Below are 16,176 nucleotides of genomic sequence, written 5' to 3' on the forward strand. Positions count from 1 at the left end.
ACTGCCGATCCGCTTCCTGCCATGCGACTGACATTGCTGAAATCCTTCTTAATGAAAACATTGATATTGCCTTCCTTACCGAAACCTGGCTCAACCCCCACTCGTCCCCTATCCTTGACCTGCTCATTCCTCCTGGCTATTCCATCATCAGAAAAGACAGAATAAAGCAAATTGGTGAAGGCCTTGCCCTAATTCATAAAAAGGAACTGAATCTCACTCACGTTCATCTACAGGACCCCTCTTCCTTTGAATACCTTTGTGTTGATCTTATTGCTACGGACTCCCCCACCATTCGGCTACATACTATCTATCACCCACCCGGAAATACCATCCCTTCAGCACTGAGCTGTCTGATCTTATCACTCAATCCTCGCTCACTCACTCCAAGAATCTCTTTTTTGGTGACTTTAACATTCACTGGAATAATAACGATGATCCATCAGACATCCTCCTTAAAGATATCATGGAAATTACTGACCTGACTCAACTCTGCCAATCCCCTACTCACTCTAAAGGCACCACCCTTGATGCCATTATGACTAGCAAGGATCTGGCCTCTCTCTCAAAGATTCTTCCAGTTGACTGGTCTGATCATCACCTTATCCTCTTCACTATGAACTGCTCTACTCCCCTCCCCACTCTTACTGACACTTTACCCTTGAAACTTACTCGTAATCTTCACCTTATTCCCCCTGGTGAGTTGGAATCCTCTATCAAATCACGCTTTCTCCTCCCCCCTTCGCACAGCACCAATGACCTAACTGAACATTATAATTATTCTATCCTCCAAGTGCTTAACCAAATTGCTCCAATCAAAATGAAAAAGCAAAAAAAAATTCCTCCTAAATCCTGGTTTAATTCGGACCTTAATAACGAAAGACATTCGGAACGCTCTTGGAGGAATCATCTTTCCCCCGATAACCTGACACTCCTTAGACACGCCAGAGCCAATTACAAGAAACACATCTTCGCTGCAAAAGCTTCTTTCTTCCGCACACAACTTGACCAGGCTAAAAACCGGCCTAGAGAACTCTTTAGCATTATTAAAAAACAAACCTCCTTTGGCCCCCCTAAAATAACAGCCACTACCGAAAGATGTGAAGAAATCGCCAACTTCTTTTCGAACAAAGTCAACTCTATTGATTTATCCTTCTCTTCTCCACCTCTATCATCCCAATCTACCATCAGCCAACAACTTCCCCCCAACTTTCATACCCCCAACATGCCCATCTGCCCCTCCATGTCACGACCCCTCTATACCCCCACCAACTCTATTCCACCCTGACCCTTTCGCTAAAGACACCTTAACCAAAAACAATGCTGCCTGGACCGAATTTCAGCCAGTTTCTGAATCTACTGTCAATATCATCTCTAAACTCAAACCATCTTCTCACACCAATGACCCCCTACCCGCCCAATTTGTCCAGGAACTTAAACACACCATTGCCCCCATCTGGACTAATATCATCAATACCTCCCTTGCCACGGGCTGCGTGTCAGCATCCCTTCAACTTGGTCAAATCTCTCCCATCCTTAAAAACCCCACCGTTGATCCTAATGACCTGAACAACCTACGCCCTATCTCTAATCTTCCCTTCCTCTCCAAAGCCCTTGAAAAATGTGTACTTCTCCAGTTAGACAAACATATCACTTCCTTCAATCTCCTCGACGTTTTCCAATCTGGTTTTAGAAAAGGTTGCAGCACAGAAACTGCCATGCTCAATATCACTGATGACATTCATCGCTCTCTTGACAAAGGTGAATCCTCCCTCCTTATCCTCCTTGACCTCTCTGCGGCGTTCGACACTGTCCACCATCCCACCCTTCTTAATACTCTTAAAGACCGCTTTGGGCTTGAGGGCATTGTTCACCAATGGTTCTCTACCTATCTCCAAAACATATCCCAGCAAATTAAACTCAGTCACTGCCTCTCCAAACCTCAACCTGTCTCACTTGGGGACCCTCAAGGCTCTATCCTTTCTCCTACCCTATTTAATTTATTCATGGAACCACTCACCCTCATCCTTAAACAGACCAATATTAGTTATCACCTCTATGCGGACGACACACAACTTTACTACAAGATTAAATCCCGCCATGACATCCATCTCCTCAACGATGCCTTGAATAAAGTCCAAGCCTGGTTCCATCTCAACCATCTCAAATTGAATCCCCCAAAAACTGAAGTCATTCTTTTCACCCCCAAAAACTGCTCTCTACCCATTCAAACCTGGCTCAATGACATCAATGCATTCAACTGCTCCCTCTCCACTTCTAACTCGGTCAAATCCTTGGGCATCAGCATTGATAACAATCTTACCCTCACATCCCACACATTAAAAATGCAGCGAAAGGTGCTCTCTTCTCCCTTCTCCACCTTAAAAAAATCAAACCTTTCATACCTGCAGACGATTTCAAAATTGTTGTCCAATCTCTTGTACTTTCTAGACTTGATTATGGTAACGCCACCCTTGCTGGCACCCCTAAAGTCCACCTTACACCGATCAAATCTGTCCTCAACCTGGCTGCTAGACTCATCTCTGATTGTAAACGTTTCGATCATATTTCTCCTATCCTCAAAAACCATAACTGTCTCCCAATTGAAGGTAGATCCACCTTCAAGTTGGCATGCATTACTCACAAAGCACTTCACCAGAACAAACTACAAAAAGCTGGGTGCTCTAGGTCCTTGAGAAGCACCAACGCACTCGTCCTCATCCCCCCGAGACTCAATTGTACAAAGACACAATCACGTGCACTCTCTGGTAATGCCCCTACGATTTGGAACTCGCTCCCCAAAGATCTTCGCTGCAACCCCTCCTACCCTCTCTTCAAAAAAAGACTCAAGGTGCTTCTTCTAAACAAGTATTGGGGCAACTAATAGTCCCTATTCAGATTCAGTCCTCATTTCATTCTCCTCCACCCAACCTGTCTCTCTTATTTTCATACTACCTCCCCTCCTTTTCACACTACCCTTTTCTCTCCTATATTTCTATCCACCCTCATCCCCCCTACCTACCCCTAATTTACTCCCTTTCCTCAATCTCCTCTTTTAATTGATATGTTTGCTCACATGCCAGTTTTTATTCACTCTGTAACTGTACTCTATTTTTCTAGATGTTACTTGTTCTTATGTTTATTCTGAGTACTAGTTATGTATTCTTTTTATTTGTCTGTAAAGCGCTCTGATACTCCTGGGTCCAGTAGCGCTATATAAAACCTTTTATATAAATAAATAAATAAATAAAGTGCTGTGTACCAAATTTTGACTGTATGTGCCGTTGGTCCGATTAGTGGGGTATAACGCTTTTTGGTGTATAGTGCCTTTATGATGCCTCCATCTCGGAACCCATATCTGTCTGCTTTGAACGCGGGGTCTGTTTGCGGGGTATGTAGCCACTGGTTAAGTACTTTCAACTGCAATGCCCAATAATATAATTGTATGTTTGGAAGAGCTATGCCTCCATCATCCCAACCTCGGACTAGTTTGTCCATGGCAATGCGTGCCGGTTTGTTGCACCATAGTAAACTAGTGACCTCCGCCGCTATTGCTTTAAAGTAGCTTGACGGTACGGGAATTGGGGTAGTCTTCAAAGCATATAGGAACCGGGGAAGCGCCATCATTTTAAAAAGTGCTGCTTTCCCAAGCAATGTCAATGGCAGGTAATGCCAATTTGTCGTGTCATGTCCGAGATGTTCCAAGAGGGGCATAAGATTTTTGAAATAAATTCGTCAGAACTTTGTGTGATGTGGATACCCAAATATTTAAAACTTCCCTCCATAATCTGCAGGTTACAACCTTTTGGGAGGTGCGGTGGTGGGCGGCAAAGCACGGATATAATGGATTTAGACCAATTAATGGTGTAGCCAGAGACCCGTCCATAAAGGTCACAGATATTTAGGAGCACCAAAATGGATCGTCTGGGAGATGTCATATATAACAAAATGTCATCGGCATACAGGGAGATGCGATCCTCCCAATCTGCCGCCCACTTGAGCCCTCGGATAGTCGGTTCCCATCTAATCCATGCGGCCAATGGCTCCAAAACAAGGGCGAACAGTAATGGTGAGAGGGGACACCCCTGACATGTAAATCCTCCGATCTGTGACCATTTACTGTTACATGAGCCAGAGGCTTTGAGTACAGCAAGCGCACCCATGCATAAAATTTGGGGCAGAAGCCTAAATGTTTCAAAATTACAAAGAGGAAAGGCAACTCCACCATATCAAATACCTGCCCGGCGTCCAGTCAGAGAATGACGGCTGATTCATAGATGCAAGGTATACGGGCCATCACTCCATGCAGGCGTCTCAGGCCGTGTTCCTACCAGGCATAAAGCAAGATTGGTTTGGGTGTATTAGGGCAGTGAGAAGGGGGTTAATCTTGTTGTGAGGAGTTTAGCAAGGATTTTAACTTCAGCGTTAATCAGAGATATTGGGCGGTATGAGGTACATTCTTCGGGAGGTTTACCTGGTTTAGAAATTGTCACTATGGTGGCCCGGCATTGATCCCGCAGGAGCTCTCCCGCCTCCAAACTCTCGAGGTACATATTCAAAAGATATGGGGAGATTGTGACAGCTGTTTTTTTATAAAGTTCAATGGGCATGCTATTAGGCTCTACCACCTTGCCTGAGCGTGTAGTCCCTTTAGCCAATTGTATTTCACCCATTATGAGGTCAGCTTCAAGCGCGAGAGCTGACTCGGGCGTTAGTTTGGGCATGTTAATATCTTTAATGAAGGCTTGTGCTTCGCCAACCATTGTGGTGGATGTTGATATATATACCTCTTGAAAGTAATTGGCTAGTTTATTCTCTATTCCCTAAGGGTCAGTTATGGATTTGCCATTCTCCGCTCGTATTTGCATGATCCATCTACTAGCCCGGTCTTTCTTGTCAAGCCAGGCCAGAAGTTTTCCTGCCTTATCCCCGATTTCGTATATCTTATGTTGCGTGGCCCACAGCCTGGCCCTAGCTGTTTCTTTTAGATATTCTCTATAATCCTGCTGCTTAAGACTGAGGGATTGGGTCGATCCTGTCATCGGGTTTTGGGTATGGTGTTCCTCAGCCTGGTGTAGTTCTAACTTAATGGTCTCCAACTCTTTCTGCTTTTCTCGTTTAAAACCTACAATGGAGGCAATGGCTTGGCCATGAATAACTGTTTTGTGGGCCTCCCAAAGGGTGGTCGGGGACCGGACATATGGTAAATTGTCTTGAAAATAATGTTGTGTTGTGTCCGTGATGTCTTTGAGAATTTTGGGATTGTGTAAATAACCGGGGTATATGGGATAGATGCTACATCGGACCTTGTGCTTATACATGTACATTAGCAGTATTGGGGGGTCATCTGAAATTCCCCTGGGTAGGGTCTCAATATCTACTATATTATTTAAACTGTCTGCCGATGTTAAAAAATAGTCTATCCTGAGAGGCTAATATGTACCCCCGAGTGGAAGGTGAATTGTCATGTTGAGGGGTGACTGTATCGCCAAGCATCTATGAGACCAAGTGCTTCTATAAATCCCGAAAGTCAGGAGAGTCCAGTACCCTGGGTTTTAGGGGGATGTCGATCTAGGGCACCGCAAATAGTGGTATTGCAATCCCCCCCAATTAGGAGTTCCCCTTCTGGAAGGGTGAGCAAAAAATCACTAAGTGCTGGGAGGGCCACTGTGTGGGGCGCTGGAGGGATATATACCGTCACTATATTAAAGGGCCGTCCCTACCATTGACACGTGATAGCCTCAAAACTGCCCTAATCATCTGTCCATGTCCTTTTGATTATCAGCGGAAATTGCTTCCGCACTAAAATACCTACTCCCCGTGACCCAGAGGAAAACTCGGAGTGCACTACCATTTTGAATCCCCACGGGTCCATAGCTTTACAAGAGGAGCCCGTCAAGTGCATTACTTGGAGTAGGGCCACGGCAGGTGTGTGGCGTTCCAAATACTGTAGAACCATCCCTCTCTTGATCTTGTCGCTCAGCCCTTGGACATTCCACGATTGTTCCTGGACTATTGCTGGCTGCTGGCTGCTTAGGGGCTCCGAAACTTTGCTTGTGCCTTTGTTTCCGTCCTCATGCAGGCGTGGGTGTCCCCCACTTGTACGCACCACTGTCCGGTGATCTTTGTGCAGACACAAGCAGTTGCTGTGTTGAAGCCTTGCTGGCCCGCCCTTGTCTTGGCCTCACTCCGTGCTCCGCCTTACCATGAGCACCGGGCCGCAGTGGATGACGAGCCCGTCTGTGTGCAAACTTTAGTCCCTGGCTCACCTCACCTGGTTAGGCCCCGTTTCTTCTGTGTACTGCTGTCACCTCAGGGATTAATCCGGAAGCACGGTCTCTTCCGTTACTACGTGCTGTAATTAGAAGATGAGAAAGCGGCCAGATAAGTGTACGAATTTACGGGGATGTGTTGCGGACCACGGAGACTCCCTAGGCAGCGGCCATCTTCTTTGGCTGCTAGCCACACCCCCTCGGAAAAAAATGTTTCTAGGTTTTTATTTGTTATAAAAATAATGTCATATTTTATATTTTATGAAAAAGTGGATTTGCGTTCCGATAATGTACCTGTCTCGGTGGGTGCACGAATCCATGCTTCCAAATTTTTAAATATGTGTAGGATGCGTGCTTGGTAAGCGAGGAGTGCGTGTATTTCAACCCTGCATAATGTTACACAAGTAGTTCTGGAGGTCGCGCCAGGTGCTCGAATCCACCACAAATTTTTACAATTTAAAATGATATATATATATATAAGTTTAATATATATATTATAGCAAGAGATTATTTAATTTATTTATAAAAATCTTATATTTGTAACTGGAATAATAATAAATTATTGTTAAATATATTTTTACGGATTCCCGACCGGTGCACGATGGTTGCGCACTCAGTACACGAATCCATGTGACTTTAAAAAAAAAAAATTCATTGGTTAAGAACCTTTTCATTCTAGAAATTACAGCACCCCACACAAATTTCTCATTCCTTCAAGTACATTGGCAGGAGACACATCTATTGTGTTTACCTCTCTTGTTCAATTTTTTTGGGGAAAACAACAAAAATGGCATCTTCGAATGCACCTGAAAACATCCATGGGGGAGAAGATGAGTTGGAGTAACCAAAAAGAAAAAGGGAGTTGTGTGGGCCCTTTTCACTTTTCTGGAAGGAGAAGAAAAAGTGAATGCGAGGAAGGGCACCTGCAGCATCTTCAAACATGTCTTATCTCGGAGCTCTGAGAAGAAATACTCATGTGGTACTTCCTCCATGCTAAAACACCTGCAACAATACATCCTCGTCAGCTAGCATTGGAACAACGCAGATGAGAGCTGGTAAGAACAAGCCCACCAAGATGACTAGCAACCAGGACCAAGTAGTTCTACTGGTTCTGGATCTTCAAACAGAGGACCTGATATTAGGGCAGAATTCGCTGGTCTGCATTAAAGGTGCATCAAGTGCAAGAAGGATCTCTGTTATGACGAACAGTCCATCAATGCCATTGTTTTTGCTGCACAAAGCCACCACTGCTAATAATTTTTTTCAATGTTTTTTAAATTGCAAAAGTTTGGACAACAGTTTTATCAGTTTATTCTGTTATTTGTTCTTTGAACACCCCAAAAATTAAAAAAGAGTTAGCAAAACACAAAAAAAAGAAGAAACAAATGTTTTTATTAGAACGGCCTATTTGGTTAACCCCTACGCTGATCTGCCTCCCCCCCCCCTGTGCTAGGCCTTTTTTGGACTATTTGGGGTAGTGCCCACATAAGGTATTCGCGCAAAATTTGCATCCTTTTCTTCCAATATCATGGGGATTCTAAAGGTACCCAGGGTTTGTGGATTCCCCTGGAGGGTTCCCAGAAATTATCCAAAATACAGCAAAATGTTTTGGGAAAAATTGGAAAAACGGGCTGCAATTGAAAGCGTCTGGGTTTTCCCTGCAAATGTTATCAAATAAGGGTTTGTGGGGCTGAAATTATCATTTTCCAGCTTTTAGAGAATGACAGAGTTTTGTCAGAAAACCAAAATGTTTTACACAGTTTTGGCATTTTTCTGGGACATTGCCTATTTTTGCTATATTTTGTGCTTTCAACCTCCTTCCCGTTAATGGTAGAAATGGGTGTGAAAGCAATAATGGATATTGGAAAGCAATACATTTTAAAAAAGTAGACAAAATTCTAAATTCAGTAAGGGGTCATTTGTGTAGATCCATCAAGGTTTCTTTCTAGGAACTAACAGTTAAATATAGGAAAAATTAAAAATTAGTTGAAAAAACAGCCTTAGTGTCTACGTTTTCACCTGTAACTTCTTATAATTATGTCAGCTCTTTGAAAGCAATATACTGTTACGTCTGCTGGACTTTCCTGGTTGTGGAGATATATAAGACTTGTAGGTTCACCAAGAACCCGACGAACCCAAAGTCAAAAACTGAGCAGCAATTTGCAATGGCTTTTTATGTACCTGGTATATAGCAATAATTGTGGTAAAAATGTATACATGGAAAAATCGGTATGAAAGACACCTATGTATTTCTAAAATGGGAACGAATTAAAGAGTTTAGAAACAGTATATATTTGCACATTTTTTAAATTGGGAATACTCATACTAGCATGAGAATTAACGGTCATTTTTCACAATGACTTCTTTTTTACACAATGTCTATCATTTGGAAAGCATAAATGCATAAATGCATAAAAAAATCGATAGATAATAACAGTTGCTTTACAAATCTGAATTACCCTAAGTCTCCCGATAAAAATGGTACCTAACTTGTGTGGGTAGGCATAGTGCCCACGACAGGAAATGGCTCAAAACCCAACGTGAACACACCACATTTTCAGAAGGAAAATTTACCCATTTTTTTGCAAAGTGTCTAGCTGTAGTTTTTGAACACTAGCTCTGCCGGCACCCAGGGAAACCTAGCAAATCTATACATTTTTTAAAACTAGGCACCCAGGGGGATCCAGGATGGGTTGACTTCGTTTTGGGTCCTTGCCTGTCGCGGGTACTTGGGCCTCCCACACAAGTGAGGCCCCATTTTTATCAGCAGACCTGGGGGAACGCTGGGTGTTAGGAAATTTGTGTGAGCCCAGTGATGCCACACTTTCCCACACAAAAATGTGTGAAAAAAGTGATTTCTTCAGATACAATTGAGGTTTGCAGTGAATTCTGGGTTAGGAAACGTTGGGGGATCCACGCAAGCCATACCACCCTGGAAGCCCCCGGGTGTCTAGTTTTCAGACATGTGTGGGTTTGGTAGGTTTCAGCAGATGGCTGCCGAGCATGGGGCAAAAACCCAGGTGACCCCCCTTTGCAAAAAACAAGGTGGTTTTGAGATAGGCAATTTTGATGTCGCCTCACTATGTTTTGGGCCCTTGCCTGTCGCGGGTACTTGGGCCTCCCACACAAGTGAGGCACCATTTTTATTGGGAGACCTGGGGGAATGCTGGGTGGTAGGAAATTTGTGTGAGCCCAGTGATGCCACACTTTCCCTCACAAACGTGTGAAAAAAGTGATTTTTTCAGCTAAAATTGAGGTTTGCAAGGGATTCTGGGTAAGGAAACATTGGGGGATCCACGATAGCCATACTTTTCTAGAAGCCCCCGGGTGTCTAGTTTATAGAAATGTATGGGTTTGGTAGGTTTCCCTAGATGGCCGCCGATCACGTTGCCAAAAACCGAGTTGATTCCCCTTGGAAAACCAGGTGGTTTTGAGATAGGCAATTTTTATGTCGCCGCACTACGTTTTGGGCCCTTCCCTGGCGCGGGTACTTGGGCCTCCCACACAAGTGAGGCACCATTTTTATCGAGAGACCTGGGAAAATACTGGGTGGTAGGAAATTTGTGTGAGCCCGGTGATGCCACACTTTCCCACACAAAAATGCGTAAAAAAAGAGATTTTTTCAGCTATTATTGAGGTTTGCAGGGGATTCTGGATAAGGAAACTTTGGGGGATCGACGCAAGCCATACCTCCCTGGAAGCCCCCAGTTGTCTCCTTTTCAGAAATGTGTGGGTTTGGTAGATTTCCCTAGATGGCCACCAAGCACGGGACCAACAACCCAGGTGACCCCCCTTGCAAAACCAAATTGTTTTTACATAATTAGTTGTTATTTCTGCAGCGGGAGAATTTTGGCACAATATTGCAAGGAAAATGTGACAGACAATTTGAGGTTTGCAGGACATTGTGGATAATATAGCTTGTTGGATTTCACAAGAGAGATATCACCATGTACTCCATGGGTTTACGACAATACCTACAGTTGGTAGGTTAATCTTAGAAGGAATGTGCACCTTGGCAGAGAGAATAAAAAGAGAAAGATTCCTTCACAGCCATCTATTCCTCAAACACACACACATACTTTTTGGATTTGGCACAAGGGCGACTGATGTTTCAGTATATAACATTTTATTAACAAAAGATTTCACAAAAATGAAATAAAGCAAAACCAAAGGAAATGATGGACGGAGCCTTGACAATACAAGCACTCACCCCCAGTCAACTGATCTGCGTTTAATCCATCACCATTCTTTAGCCCACTCTGCCACCCCAGTTCAGACATGGCCATATGCAAATCAGTCTGACCCTGTGCCTCATGGGAACAGTCCAGCCCGAACTGCCAAGCCATGCCTTTCCTGGACCGGAAACAAGCTTCCCAGGACCGGTTTCTGGCATTGCAGCTGTCTTCAGCCGGGCATGCTTGAATCCAGTGGCAAAGTGAGCAAGGGACTCACGTCTGAGCATACCCTGCCAACTTATGGCGAACAAAGTAAAACCAAAGGAAATGATGGACGGAGTGTTGACAATACAAGCACTCACCCCCAGTCAACTGATATGGGTTTAATCCATCACCATTCTTTAGCCCACTCTGCCACCCCAGTTCAGACATGGCCATATGCAAATCAGTCTGACCCTGTGCCTCATGGGAACAGTCCAGCCCGAACTGCCAAGCCATGCCTTCCCTGGACCGGAAACAAGCTTCCCAGGACCGGTTTCTGGCATTGCAGCTGTCTTCAGCTGGGCTTGCTTGAATCCAGTGGCAAAGTGAGCAAGGGACTCACGTCTGAGCATACCCTGCCAACTTATGGCGAACAAAGCAAAACCAAAGGAAATGATGGACGGAGTGTTGACAATACAAGCACTCACCCCCAGTCAACTGATCTGGGTTTAATCCATCACCATTCTATAGCCCACTCTGCCACCCCAGTTCAGATATGGCCATATGCATATCAGTCTGACCCTGTGCCTCATGGGAACAGTCCAGCCCGAACTGCCAAGCCATGCCTTCCCTGGACCGGAAACAAGCTTCCCAGGACCAGTTTCCAACATTGCAGCTGTCTTCAGCCGGGCTTGCTTGAATCCAGTGGCAAAGTGAGCAAGGGACTCACGTCTGAGCATACCCTGCCAACTTATGGCGAACAATGCAAAACCAAAGGAAATGATGGACGGAGCGTTGACAATACAAGCACTCACCCCCAGTCAACTGATCTGAGTTTAATCCATCACCATTCTTTAGCCCACTCTGCCACCCCAGTTCAGACATGGCCATATGCAAATCAGTCTGACCCTGTGCCTCATGGGAACAGTCCAGCCCGAACTGCCAAGCCATGCCTTCCCTGGACCGGAAACAAGCTTCCCAGGACCGGTTTCTGGCATTGCAGCTGTCTCCAGCCGGGCTTGCTTGAATCCAGTGGCAAAGTGAGCAAGGGACTCACGTCTGAGCATACCCTGCCAACTTATGGCGAGCAAAGCAAAACCAAAGGAAATGATGGACGGAGCATTGACAATACAAGCACTCACCCCCAGTCAACTGACCTGGGTTTAATCCATCACCATACTTTAGCGCACTCTGCCACCCCTGTTCAGTCTTGGCCATATGCAAATCAGTCTGACCCTGTGTCTCATGGGAACAGTCCAGCCCGAACTGCCAAGACATGCCTTCCCTGGTTCGGAAACAAGCTTCCCAGGACCGGTTTCTGGCATTGCAGCTGTCTTCAGCCGGGCTTGCTTGAATCCAGTGGCAAAGTGAGCAAGGGACTCACGTCTAAGCATACCCTGCCAACTTATGGCGAACAAAGCAACACTAAAGGGAATGATGGACGGAGCGTTGACAATACAAGCACTCACCCCCAGTCAACTGATCTGGGTTTAATCCATCACCATTCTTTAGCCCACACTGCCACCCTAGTTCAGACATGGCCATATGCAAATCAGTCTGACCATGTGCCTCATGGGAACAGTCCAGCCCGAACTGCCAAGCCATGCCTTCCCTGGACCGGAAACAAGCTTCCCAGGACCGGTTTCTGGCATTGCAGCTGTCTTCAGCCGGGCTTGCTTGAATCCAGTGGCAAAGTGAGCAAGGGACTCACGTCTGAGCATACCCTGCCAACTTATGGAGATCAAAGCAAAACCAAAGGAAATGATGGACGGAGCGTTGACAATACAAGCACTCACCCCCAGTCAAAAATGAAATACACTGTCAATAATTAAATGGAAAAAAAATGAACCAGTGACTCGCAGCTCGTGAGCTGTAAAGTCACAGCAAGGCACCAACCGCTTTACAGGCCATTCACACACCTTTCATACGTGATACACACAAGGCCATTCACACCACCAGGCATGAAGCCAACACATTACAACATTCACAAATAGGAACAAGGTACACCCTGCTTCAGAAAGACAAAAAAGACAAATATTACTGCACAGCCATCTAATCCTCAAGCACACACACATACTGGTTGGAATTAGCATGAGGGTGAGTGATGGTTCAGTATGTACAATTGTATTTGCAATCGATTTCACAAAAACTAAATGCACTGTTAATAATTGAAAGGACGAGAAACCGAACCATTGACTTACAGCTCGTGAGCTGTAAAGCCACAACAAGGCACCAACCTCTTTACAGTCCATTCATACACCTTTCATATGTGTAACACATACAAAACCATTCACATTGCCAGCTGCGGGCCCATCACATTACAACACTCACACCAGCAGACAGCGCCATTCAAGGGCCCATCCCTTTCACATGCCCACATTCCTGACACAGCAACCACACAAGCTGATTGATTGCGTGGAGCTGGAACTCCCTCCCTCCCGACCTGCGCCTGACCCAAGACCACCTCTCCTTCAGGAAGAAGCTGAAGACCTGGCTGTTCGAGCAGTAGCGGCACCCCCCCCCCCCCCCCCCCAGCGCCTTGAGACCCTTCGGGTAGGTAGCGCGCTCTATAAGTGTCACTGATTGATTGATTGATTGATTGGAGTGGTGCTCTGCCAGCAGTGTGTGTAGTGACCAGCAGCAAGTCATTACTCACACACCCCCAGCCAAGCGCCTGCCTACGCACACTGCCAGTCAAGCACCAATCCACATACACTGCCAGCCGAGCACCAGTCCACGCACACCGCCAACCAAGTGCAAATCCACGCACACTGCCAGTCAAGCACCAGTCCACGCACACCGCCAGCCAAGCGCCAGTCAACGCACACCGCCAGCCAAGCGCCAGTCCACGCACACCACCAGCCAAGCCCCAGTTCACACACAACGCCAGTCAAGCATAAGGCCACACACATCGCAAACCAATCGCCAGTCTACACACAAGGCCAGCAAGCGCCAATCCACGCACACCGCCAGCTAAGCACCAATCCACGCACACCACCAGCCATGCACCAGTCAACATACACCACCAGCCATGTGGCAGTCCACGCACACCACCACCCAAACACCAGCCTACACACACCGCCATCACATTTAGGATTTTTTTTTATACACAAAAACTACAAACAAATTGCAAATACATACACATCTACTAACATAAAATTTGAAACTAAATACTTTGCACTGATGCCAACCTTGAAACAGAATAATTTTTTTTAAACAATACCCACCAGGCAGTTCACTTTACCACTCATGCGGGAATCTGGACAAAAAATTTTTTAAAAAATTAAGCCGGGCTCCCCCACTTCATTTAAATGAGCCCTAAGGTGGGCCAGGTCCCAGAGACAATAATATAATCATACCGCCACTGCCTCGGCGCTATGTAAATTAGGTGCGGGAGGGCACACAGCCTTCCCATAGCCCCGAGGCTTTGAAAATAGAGGCCGCGCGGCCCCCTCCTGGAGCTCTTTATGGCCCTGGGGACCATCACTGTCCAGGACTGGACTGGGAACCAGAACTCGTCCTGACACAGTGCTCGGCCGGACCCCCGGGGGAGTTGGGGGTGCGGCCGAACTGTTTGCCATGGCCGGATTGAGGCGATTTTGTTACAGCGACCGAAATTGCAGCTAGGCTGCATAAAATGCCTGGTAACAAAATTGGCCCCCAGGGGCCCAAAACCGGCCCCTAATCCTGGTGGCACACCGAGGAAATTCCCAGTGCTCACAACTGCCAGTCTGCACTAGCCCTCCCTTTGCTCTGTATATGAGAAATTCGCTATACTTGAATTGTCTAATGATATGCTTTTCACTTCATTGCAAGTTATTAGACTCCAATATAAATAATCCTTCCATGCCGGGACTGTCCATTGGTTTGCCCAGACAATAATATATATTTTCCTAGGGAAATTCAGTCCTGATGGATAGATCTGTATACTGTATCGGTATATCACTCTAGTTCCTGCTGTGATCAGCCTCGGGTACTATTGGAACAAGATACTACAATATAGCTCATAAGCATATTCCGTTTTAAGTGAATATTTGACTGGAGATGATTCCCCCTTTGAGACGTATCGACTAAGTGCGAATTTCGTCTCAATTAGGGCACTATTCAGACTTACTGTACAGACCATCTTCGTTGTAATAAATATAAGCAGTGCGACATTCTAAACCGTAGGTTAACACTATACCTTTAACAAACCTTAATAGTCTGGCATGTGACCTTTATCCGGAAGATATTTAAACTTCCGCTAGACGTGCCTCGTTTACTATCATCCTAACGGTCGCAGGACGCCGTCAGTATTTCCTACATTTTCGTTTTCTCGACAAATTCCCGTCATTATCGCGGTAAGTGTATAGACTGGCGGCTACGGCCTCCCAGTACGTTTACCAAAGAGTGTTTTGCCTACCGAGGATATATCGTAACACACTGACATTATATCGGTTCGGTTTCTTTATTCTTTTTTCTGTAGACTCGTGTAATTGAAATCACTCCGTCTGCTAAGCAATAGAACGACGCAGCATATTCCCGCCCTACATCAACAGGGCGAATAATTACGGAATATCCTTTTTGAAGTAAACGAATACCTTCTCCGTATTAATTGGATATTACTCTTTTAAATTTTATTGGTGAGTTTATCACTTTTACAACGGAACTAAGTCTCTATTTTTCATCCTATACGTTTAGAAGTAATATTCGATATCTTGTTTCCTCTTTGTGTAGATAAAAACGTTACTCCAACTTCGGCATATCCCGCCCTAAGATACGTTTTTCTGATTTTGCCTGATTGACAGCGAAACAGTGCTTCATCCTTTAAATCCGGTGCCTAACATTAAGGTGAGGTTATACTGCTTCATCTAATATCTTGTTTAGCCTTTTTCGGATTTATTTAAAATTCCTAATAGATATTCCTTATTTAACAAATAGGTGACTCTATTACTGAATTAAGGATCACTTTTAATCTTATGGAAACTACGCTGCATGGCTTATAGGTCTTCGATACATCTAATAGGAGATTCAAGACAGGTTTATTTTCCCTCTCTTTTAAAGTAAGTTAGTCCATATAAATACTGCATAATGTGTTTTTTGGAACAATCTATTTGTACTAGAACCATATCAAGTCTAGTCTCTATATATAATTCATGTGTATTGGTTCAATTAACTGTCTATTATAGGAGTTAAAAACTATTTTATTGTGATGTCATCCGATTTAATTCCTGATGTTCCAATTCATTAGAAATGTGGTTGAAAACGAATGTTTTGTTTTGTAGTATCATACTGGCCGTAATATCTTTCTAAACATTTTTTAATTTACGAGTCATTCAACTGTATTATTAGGGTCTAGTATTCTTATTATGGAGGACATTAATTTCATGTATGTAAAAACAAATGTAAATGTATTTTGTATAATTAATTTCTGTTCTAATTTTTAGAGTATGTATAACAGACTATGTATTGTTATTTATATATTCTTTTTGTTATATGTTACAGAACTCTGTGTGGCTCCAGAAGAAGGCGTTGTCTCAAACGCCGAAACG

The sequence above is a fragment of the Lissotriton helveticus genome, chromosome 2_2, assembly GCF_964261635.1.
Source record: "Lissotriton helveticus chromosome 2_2, aLisHel1.1, whole genome shotgun sequence".
Lineage (NCBI taxonomy): Eukaryota > Metazoa > Chordata > Amphibia > Caudata > Salamandridae > Lissotriton > Lissotriton helveticus.